General features: G+C 33.5%; 1 long non-coding RNA gene across 1 annotated transcript; it reads right to left on the reverse strand.

Moving 5' to 3' along the window:
- Positions 1-388: 388 nt before the first annotated feature.
- On the reverse strand, positions 389-4792 carry LOC148779307 (uncharacterized). The gene is made up of 3 exons (XR_016048391.1): positions 4725-4792; positions 809-870; positions 389-727 (listed from the first exon to the last, which is right to left on the reverse strand). It is a non-coding gene; the product is annotated as an uncharacterized LOC148779307 (long non-coding RNA).
- Between the last annotated feature and the right edge of the window lie 5391 nt (positions 4793-10183).

Below are 10183 nucleotides of genomic sequence, written 5' to 3' on the forward strand. Positions count from 1 at the left end.
CACTACGACCTCAACCCCATTCTCCATTTCAAATAAATTCTATTACTTATTTCATATTTTCCGAACTTCTAAGAATTTTTTGTTTTTTTTTGTTTTTTACTTGTGCACTACTCATCCAAGCCACTCAAAGTCGGCCTTAGTTACTCGGCTTGAAACATTGATAAGACACCATAAATTACTACTCTAAATATGCCGTTATAAAATGGAAACCTTAAACAATTGGTTCTCCACCATGACCCTCGTTTCAAAATTTGAACATTGGGACCAAAAAGGATATTTAGAGAGGCAAATATGGAAAAATGAGCGCAACATACAAAACAAACATAAAAGAAGCAACCCACTGGAGAAACATCAAGCCGACCAAACTACCAGTCTTTGAATCTAAAAGTTTCATCTCTCATTTCACATTGTAAACAAGAGAAAGAATACATTTTATTTTCTTTATTTTTCTATCATTTCGTGGCCATATGATATAAAGGTAGAGATTATTGAAAATATAGAGTAAGGCCCCCAATCATTTCTCTTAGTTAATTATTGGGGGGTTAGGGGTCGGAGGGTGGGTTCTTGGTGGATCATAATCAACATTAAAGGATGCAAGAACAACTTCTTCATTTGCCTTCTCTTCAACTTCATGTTTTTTCTCTTCAACTCCTGCCTTCTCTTTCATCGCAGTCTCTATCATCGCCATTTTCCTCCCTTTCAAACCTTTGGATTCCACCATGACATCCTGCAATTGATTTCTTCCATGAGAGAGAGACAGAGAGAGAGAGAGGCAGTGTATATTGAAGAACAGTGGACATCCACTTACTCGTTGAACAGCTTGCAAATTTTCGTCAGTAATTGGAATCTTGACTTCCTGTGCCTTAACCACTGCATGCAGGGCGATAGAATAGTGAGTATAAACTTCCATATAGACGGTGTTGCAAGAAGAATGAAGGAGATACTGAGAAATTATAAGATTTGCACAGAAGAGAGAGACGACAGAATGATATTTGCACCAACAAATAGAGACGGTAGAATACGATTTGCAGTGTTTAAAAGATCAACTTGGCCAAGGTACTCGGTCCTTGGGCAAGTAATTGGTAACTTGCCCGAGTTCTGCACACTTTTTTTTTTAAGAAAATGAACGTATGTATGGGATTTGGATCCGGATCCGGATCCGTATCCAGATCTGATCGGATCCAAAATCAGATTTGAATAGTATATATGGTATATGGATTCACATCCGATCGGATTCAAAAAACTATTTTATATTTATAAAATATTATAAAGTAATATACAAACAGAAAATACAATTACATATAGGGCAAACTTTCTATGCTTCCCCTACAACATAAAACTTAAGGAAAATATCATACAAAACCCTAAGTTTCCATTTTATTTCACGGTAGACCCTCCTTCCAATTTTCTTTCAAACGGTATAAATAAACCCTCAAATATTTCACCCAACCCCCTCATCCCTTATTTTCTCTTTTTTTCACTTTTGGGTATAAAAATTGACCCCAACAAACTATTTTATTCCGTTTTGTATTATTCACGAGTTCCTCTATCTTCCTGTTTGTCTAGTTTCACTCTCCATCTTTTGTCGATGTTTCTCTCTCGAAAACTGTAGATTGGTTTTTTTCTCTCTAAATCTAAAATTGTGTTTCCCTCTAACCTTTGAGAATGTGTTTCTCATTGAGACCATAAATAGGTGCCTCTGCTGCAAATGGGTTCCTTCCTCTATAAATTCTTAAGTGCTTAATATTTTTAGATTTTGAAAATGGATTGTCCAAAATTTAGATACACAAGAACCCTGATTTCTATAAGACAATGGAGGATTCGAAGGCAGAGAGAGAGAGAGTACCAGACAGTGAGAGCAATTGAGGTTTTGAAGGCAGGAAGAGAGAGAAAGGAGAGAGAAAAAGAAACTTACCGTGAGAAGTAAGCAAACTCCACTATGGTGAATGGAGATAGATCCCTTGCCATAGTAGAGAGAGATATTACCGTAGTGAAAATGACAATAAGGGAAAAGTAAAAAGGATTTTGGACTGAGACGGAATAAAATAGTTTGTTGGAGTCAGTTTTTATAGCCAAAAGTGGAAATATGGGGAAATACGAGATGAGGGGGTTGGGTGAAATATTTGAGGGTTTACTTATGCCGCTTGAAAGAAAATTGGAAGGAGGGTCTACTGTGAAATAAAATGGAAATTAGGGTTCTGTATGATATTTTCCCTAAAACTTATACACCTCCCCTTATCCAACCATCCATTCTGAATGGAGGTGTAAGATTGTCCCAATCACAATGTCACGTCTCTACACTATCTTTTTTTAAAAAAAAAATTTATAAACTATTTTGACACCAAATTTTGGACATTCAATCCTCTATTAAACTGGCACTAGCGAAAAAAATATATAAAAATATTTCCAATAAAATAAAATGATCAAAATACCCTTGAAAGTTTTAAAGGTATTTTCGTTATTATATTTTACAAAAAAATATTTTTAATATTTTTTATAGGTGCACCCCAATGAGAAAATGACATACCAAATCTCATATTCATACAATTTGTTTAAAAAAACTAAAAATAAAATACTTTGAGATGTCGAATCTAAGATCAAACGGTGAATGGCTCTCTTAATCAAAATTGGACGGCTTGATGGTGGGGGAAGCATAGTTCTTCTATGTAGTAGGGGAAGTATAGAACCTTTCCCTTATGTATGTGTGTTTATGTCTATATATATATATATATATATATATATATATATATATATATATATATATATATATATATATATGTAAATATATATGAGAAAAGTTTATATAGAGCCTAGGCTCTAAATAATCAAATTAGAGCCTACCTCAAAATTTTCGATAGAAGAGGTTGTTTTGATGCCCAAATATCCTCAAATTGATCATCTTGACATCAAGATGAGTGGACTTAAGAAAAAAATGGATTTAAAGTTTTTGAAATAGTGCATCTTGTAACGCATTTTTGGACCGTCAATTTTTAAGTTATTCAAGTTTTCATAGATCTGCTCCATATAAACTATTTTTGAAGCTTTAAATTTTATAATTATAGATGAAAATATATTTTAAGGCTGGTTAAAGATTTTCAGAATTGAAACCACATTTCTCGACGCTATTTGAAGGTGGGCTCTAATTTGATTGTTTAGAGCCTCGGCTCTATACAAACTGTACCATATATATATATATATATATATATATATATATATATATATATATATATATATATATATAGATCAAATCTAAATCAGATCTACCTCTAGCCAAATCCGATCCAAATGACTATGTAAAGATTATATATTCTCAAAAACTTAGGATCGATTTATATTTAGAAAATATATTTATTGCCAAGCCAGCATTTCTACAATATTGGGGCTGGCCGTATGCTAACCACGTCCTAAACATTTTAGCGGCCTTTTAGGTAGCATACTCGCCTACTTGTCATCGCGGAAAGGATTCGAGATGCATGCTAAACGCATTATTTTTTTTTTCTTTTTTTTTCTTCATATTTATGATCAGCTTGACTTAAATGATCATATTTATAATCAGCTTGGCTTAGATGATGAATCCCTAAAATATCAAATAAAAAATTCATCGCTATGGTAAAGTTTAGAGGGGGAGCGCATGTAGATATGAGTTGTCTGACTCATAGAAACCCCATCCATAATAAAAAAAAGTAAATTAAATATGTACATTGGATGACTAAATGCCATTCAGACCTTTTCTTCATTTCGAGTAACATGGATCCATGGTGAGAGTGATAGGCCCCCAAATTGTCATCAATTGTTACTGGCCCAATAAATAAAGGGTACGGTTTGTATAGAGCCGAGGCGAAGCACACCTTTAAATAGTGTTGGGAAATGTAGTTTCAATACTAGAAATCTTTGTGATACCTTTAAAACATATTTTCATTTTTAACTATACAATTTAAAGCTTAAAAAATATTGTAGATCGAATGGATATATGAAAATTTGAAAATCTTAAAAATTGACGATCCAAAAATACTTTACAAGATGCACTATTTCCAAAACTTGAAATCTATTTTTTACTCATTTCCATCCATCTTGATGTCAAGATGATCAATTTGAAGATATTTGAGCATCGAATCGACCTCTTCTTGTGAAATTTTTGAGGTGGCTGTTAATTTGATTGTTTAGAGCCTCAACTCTATTGAAACTTTTTTTAAAATAAATAAATAAATACGAAATAATCGTTGTGTGCCTTTAAAAATATTATAAAAAACTCATCAAGCGAACCATTAGGTCACCAAACTACTAAACAAACACAAAAACATCCCCTGATGTAATTTGAACCCCAAAGACAATATTTTCCTTCAAGATTTTCATAGAGTGTTGAAGATTAATTGCCCTTCTTAAAGATATTCCTTTTTTGAAAAGGATAAAGATTTCTTATGCTAGGGCTTTAAGAAGAAACATAAATGCACACTCAATTTCATTCAAGACCAGAGAAAGTACTTTTCAAGGAAAGGAGCTGGGGCTGTGGTGGTAGCATCCCCTTATTAAGTCGCCACATATCCATTCTTACCGCTGACACACCCAATTAGTACCTTCAAAATATAACATTCTAATCTATGCCTAAACAACGAGCAAACACTCGAACGTGAGTGCAAGGGCATATCTTCCCTACCGAATTACCCCAAAAAAAAAAAAAGTCCTAGTATTCTAACATTTAGGTAGGGCAAGTTGAGAAAACATACCTTGAACAAGAGCAAAGAGGGCAATTAAGACGGCAAAAGTGAGGGGAGGGCGAAAGAAGGCCATCTTTTGGCAGTGGTTAGTACTGGATGGGTTATATATCTTGGTATGATTGCATGTAAAGGTTGAAGGGTGATTTATAATCGTTTAAGGTGAATGAATCCATAGGATAAATATGAATTTAATGGAGATAAGCATTTGTTTATCTTTATATTAATGCATGCAGATCAATTTAGAATGTAGCCAGGCAAGAAAGACTGGCCATTTAAAGTAATGCTAAGATTAGGAAATGATTAAAAAGCCTAATGGTAGGTGGGGCCATGCATAGTCTGCACTTTAATAATTGATTGTGGCCTTGAAACCTACTCTGGGAAATTACTCAGGCCCGGTGTCTGGGTTTGACTAGGCTTGGGCTGCATTGGCCTACAAAAAAGGAATATATACTCCAGCTAGATCACAAAAGTCTTTTTTCAATAAATAAACTTCAAATAAAATAAAAGAAATAAATCTAGGATCTCAAAACTTGATGCCACATAAAACATTTTTTTCAATAACAAAAAAAAGACACAAACTATGTTTGGGAATGATAAAATACATAAGAAGTAAATATACAATAAACAAAAGAAAGTGTCAGAGATTACCCATCTTTTTAAAAGTAAATAATTTAGAATGTGACCTCCTTTTTTTTTTTTTTTTTTTTTTTCAGAATATTTCAAGGTATTAATCAAATTTTTGAATAACCCATCTTTTATGGGCTTTTTTGAAGGTGTCAAATTATTTTTTTTTTTAAAGTGTTAATGAGAATAGAGATTGTGACCTTTAAATGGGGCTCAAGTGATCTACCACTACAACCCCAACCCCAACCCCAACCCCATTCTCAACTTCTAGTAAAATCTATTATTCATTTGACAGTTTCCTATGTTGTAATAAATTTCTATGGTTTTTCTTTGTTTTGACTTGTGCACTACTCGTCCAAGCCGACTCAAAGTTGGCTGAGTTACTCGTCTTGAGCCAGAGCCGAGTAGCTCCACCAAGTCGAGGGAAGAGACACCAAGTCGAGGGAAGAAACATCGGTAAGACACCATAAATTAATAGTAGAAATATGTTACTATAAAATGGAAAACATAAACAATCGGTACTCCACCATTACCGTCATTGCAAAATTTGAATTTTACGATCCAATAGGATATCTAGAAAGGCAAATATGGAAAAATGAGTGCAACATACAAAACAAACATAATAAATAATAAATAATAAATAATAAAAAGCAACCCACAAGAAAAATCAAATCAACCAAACTACCACTCTTTGAGGATAAAAGTTTTACGTCTCATTTCACATATAATCAAGAAAGATAATACATTTAATTTAATTTTCTTTATTTTTATCTCATAGTATGCCCATTTGATATATGGGTAGAGGCTATTGAAAATATATAGTAACGTCCCCAATCATTTCTCTTAGTTAAGCAATGAAGGGGGGTTATGAATTGGAGGCGTGTGCCTTGGTGGATCATAATCAACATTAAATGATGCAAGAACAACCTCTTCATTTGCCTTCTCTTCATGGTTTTTCTCTTCAACTCCTGCCCTCTCCTTCATCACAGTCTCTATCATCGCCATTTTCCTCCCTTTCAAACCTTTGGATTCCACCATGACATCCTGCAATTTATTTCTTCCATGACAGAGAGAGAGAGAGAGAGTATTGAAGAACAGAGGACATCCACTTACTCGTTGAACAGCTTGCAGTTTTTCTTCAGTAATTGGAATCTTGATTTCCTGTGCCTTAACCACTGCAATAAGGGGGGTAGAAATTATAAGATTTTCCCCCAGAGAGAGAGACGATAGAATGATATTTGCATCAACCAAATAGAGACAGTATAATGCGACTTGCACAATGTTTAGAAAATTGACTCGACCAAGATGCCCTGGCTGAGGCTATTGACTCGGGTGAATCTTTGTAACTCACCCGAGTTCGGCTCACTTTTCTTTTTAAAAGAAAATGAACATAAAAGTGTGCTATATATAATTAGCGGGAAATGTTTCTTATTAAAAAGCTAATTGCTAGTGGGTTAAACTGCCTGACATAAGAGGTGTAAAGTTCGATTCCTAAGGGGCTACTTTTATCCCGTTGCAACACAATGCTGCGTTACTCAGCCGAGTCCAATTGGCCTCGGCCAAGTCTTTGAACTTGCACCACCAAGAAAAACGTGGGAGAAAAATATGTTAGAAATATGGAGTGGGAGAAAAATATGTTAGATATATGGAGTGTGTTGCTTAAGAGAAAGCAATTTAGAAAGGAAAACATTGTATTGTGAAAAGGTTATATTTTGGGAGTAAAAACAACTTCCATTTATTTATTTAAATGTCCTTTCAAGTCATGCATGGGACTTTTTAGTGCATTGTGACTAGTGTTGAGAATGGGCTGGATAGGATCTGGATCGACCAGGATATAAATTTGGATTCGAAAACTATACATAGGATTCAGATCTAGATCTAAATCTCATCGGATCTAAAAAATTATTTTATATATTATTTTTATCTAAAATATAATATATATTAATATACAAACAGAAAAATACTATTATATATATATATATATATATATATATATATATATATATATATATATATAATATCAATAAATGGGTCGGATCAGAATCAGATCCACCTCTACCTAAATCCGATACAAATTACTATTTGGATCCAAATTTCAGATTCGGATCCAAATCTTGGATCCATACCCAAATCCAAATAAAATATAAAATTCGAATTACGGATCCAAACTGGGTATATTCTCAGCCCTACTTGTGACAAGCTACAACCCAGGCTTAAGGCGTCCCTGTGCCAATGCTTGCACATAAAGCGCCCTCTTGAACAATATGCATTGAGTCTCCCCTTCCTTAGTTTTTAAAATAGAATAAAATGGATATTATTGTATTTAAGCATAAATTTTTTTTTTCTATTTTCTAACGTGAGACTAAAAATCCATTACTTTTTTATATTAATACAATGTCAAATTTTTCAAAAATTAAGATTTAAAAAAAAAAAATTTGTTTTGAACTAATACCTAGTATTTTACTAAAGCATAAATACTAGGTGTCAGTCGACTTGAGAGAGAGAGAGAGAGGACCACCAGGTTTGAATGATATTTACAATAGAGTTTGCAAGGGCTACAAGAATAGGCTCTCGGCAGAGGCAGCCATAGCATGACATCTAGAGTTTTATTCTAACCGAGACCCACTGAAAATAATAAAATAAAAATAAAAAAATAAAAATCAGCCATCGCTAAGCAGAGTGTCCATCAAGTGTAGATCAACGACTGATTGCAAAAGAGAAAACGCACCTTGACCAAACACACACATTAAGAGGACAAAAGTGAGAGGTGGGTGGAAGAAGGCCATGGTTTGCTGAGCAAGCTTTTAGGCAGTGTTTGTAGGAGAAGGATTGTTTATCTTGATAACCCTACACGGCATAGATAGAGGAACAAGGTGTTTTATAATGCTAAAAATATGCATGAATACATAAGATGAGGAAGAATCTAATGTAGATAAGCATGAATTTCCTTTTAAATGCAAGATTCTATGACTGTGTTTCTATTCTTTTACTATCTAAAAGGAAATAAGATTTAATGGCCTTGCCCTAAACACAGGCCCTGTGGCTAACATAAATTAGACCATATTTCTTATTTGTACCAAAAAGTAAGTTGTCCTATGGTTCTTATTGCCAGTATTAAAAGTTAAGAGTGATAAAAGATTTGTTGTTACACCTTTTAATTTGTTGAAATAAAATTAGGGACATTTATGCTAATGTCCTTTATAATTACAGTTAAAAATTGTTTGTAGTATTTTATGTTTTATGTTCATGCCCTTTTTTTACTTTTTGCTTTTCCCAAACGCCACCGATTTGGAACTCGGTGTGTCGAACTGGACTCTTTATCGTAGGTTTAGAATGACACATTTTTATGTATAAAACGCTAGTTTACCAGGGCTTAATTGGTTAGCGCATGACAATTTGTAATGTTACTTTCTACGCTCAATTCCTACCAAAGGTAGTAGCACTCTCCCCACTTACTCACCCAAAAAAAAAAACACAAATATATAATCGACCCAGTGCTAACTCTTAAAGGGTGTTCCATTAATAAAAACATCATTTTGGAAGCTAGAACTCAGGGACCAATGATAGATGTATCAAGTTGGAACTGTTAGTTTTGAAGTGGGGCCCTTTGGAAAAAATGAGGAATAGGAAAAAAAAAAGGGTCATGAAGGTAAAATATAAAATATCGTGGAAGTTCTTCTAATTCTTCAAATTACAGGGGATATTAACGTAAATTTCAATAAAAATAATAACAAATTCATAATAACAAATTTAGTCATAATCTTATATTAACTTTGTAATTCTACCTTACTGGAAAAAAGGGCTGGGTCGTCGTGGTAGCACGCCCACACCCTAATCACCATATGGAATATGAATTTGTTTTACCTTATTGTGCTCACTATTTGCAGCTATTGTTTAACCGTAGGAAAATTGTTTCATACGACCAGGACTGCAAATGTAGGTATAAGGCATCAATCTTAAAGATGGATCCAAATAGGTGGTCAATTTAAAAACAATTGAATCTAACAGCCCAAATATTTTTCTATTAGAATTATTATTTGTAATTTTGAAAATTTATTTATTTTTTCATATTCATGACCTCCATAATAAAGATTACATGTCCTTTAAAATTAGGCTAAAAAATCCATCTTAAGATTAGGTTTTTAAGAGGTGACTCATTTCTACATAGACACATAGAAACCGTGTCCTTAACTGTAAGAATACGATTTATTCTCTCGAGCCACATTGTTCATTGTATAAAGTGATGTGCGTTTTTTCAAGCATCAGAGTGTTTTTTCAAATTATTTTGGATCAGCTGGATGTGCTTTTTCGCAATATGGGATTGTATACAATGGGACCGTTTTAACTTTGATATAAGGAGGGTACAATTACTTATAACATTCCAATGTGAAATTGATAACTTGAATGTGTCACAAAAATTGAGAAAATATATTTTGAGCTTTAAACTTAGTCAATGGATTAAACAGCTACCCGATTTCACATCCAATGGTCAAGATTAATTGTGACCGCCTTGTATCAAAAGTAAATGTATTTTTGCTTTCACATCCAATGATTAAGATTAATTGTGACAACCTTGTATCAAAAACAAATGCACTTCTCCTTTCAAAATTCTACGCCTGTAGTATTTTTCTCTCCCGGCACCTAGCACCTGGACTGCACAAGTTGTAAATTGATCATATTTCCAGACTAAATAAGTTCTAAAATGATCCTCAAATTGTATGCTGTCTCCTTCTCAAAATCAAATACATGGGTCACAAAAGACATTCGGCTCCTACTTAGAGTATACTGTCTCAAAAATTTCTAATTACACCCTCTATGCAGTTAAAAGGAATTATCTCAATATT

This window comes from Amborella trichopoda, chromosome 13, assembly GCF_054954075.1.
Source record: "Amborella trichopoda isolate Santa Cruz 75 chromosome 13, AtrichopodaSantaCruz75HAP2 v2.0, whole genome shotgun sequence".
NCBI lineage: Eukaryota > Viridiplantae > Streptophyta > Magnoliopsida > Amborellales > Amborellaceae > Amborella > Amborella trichopoda.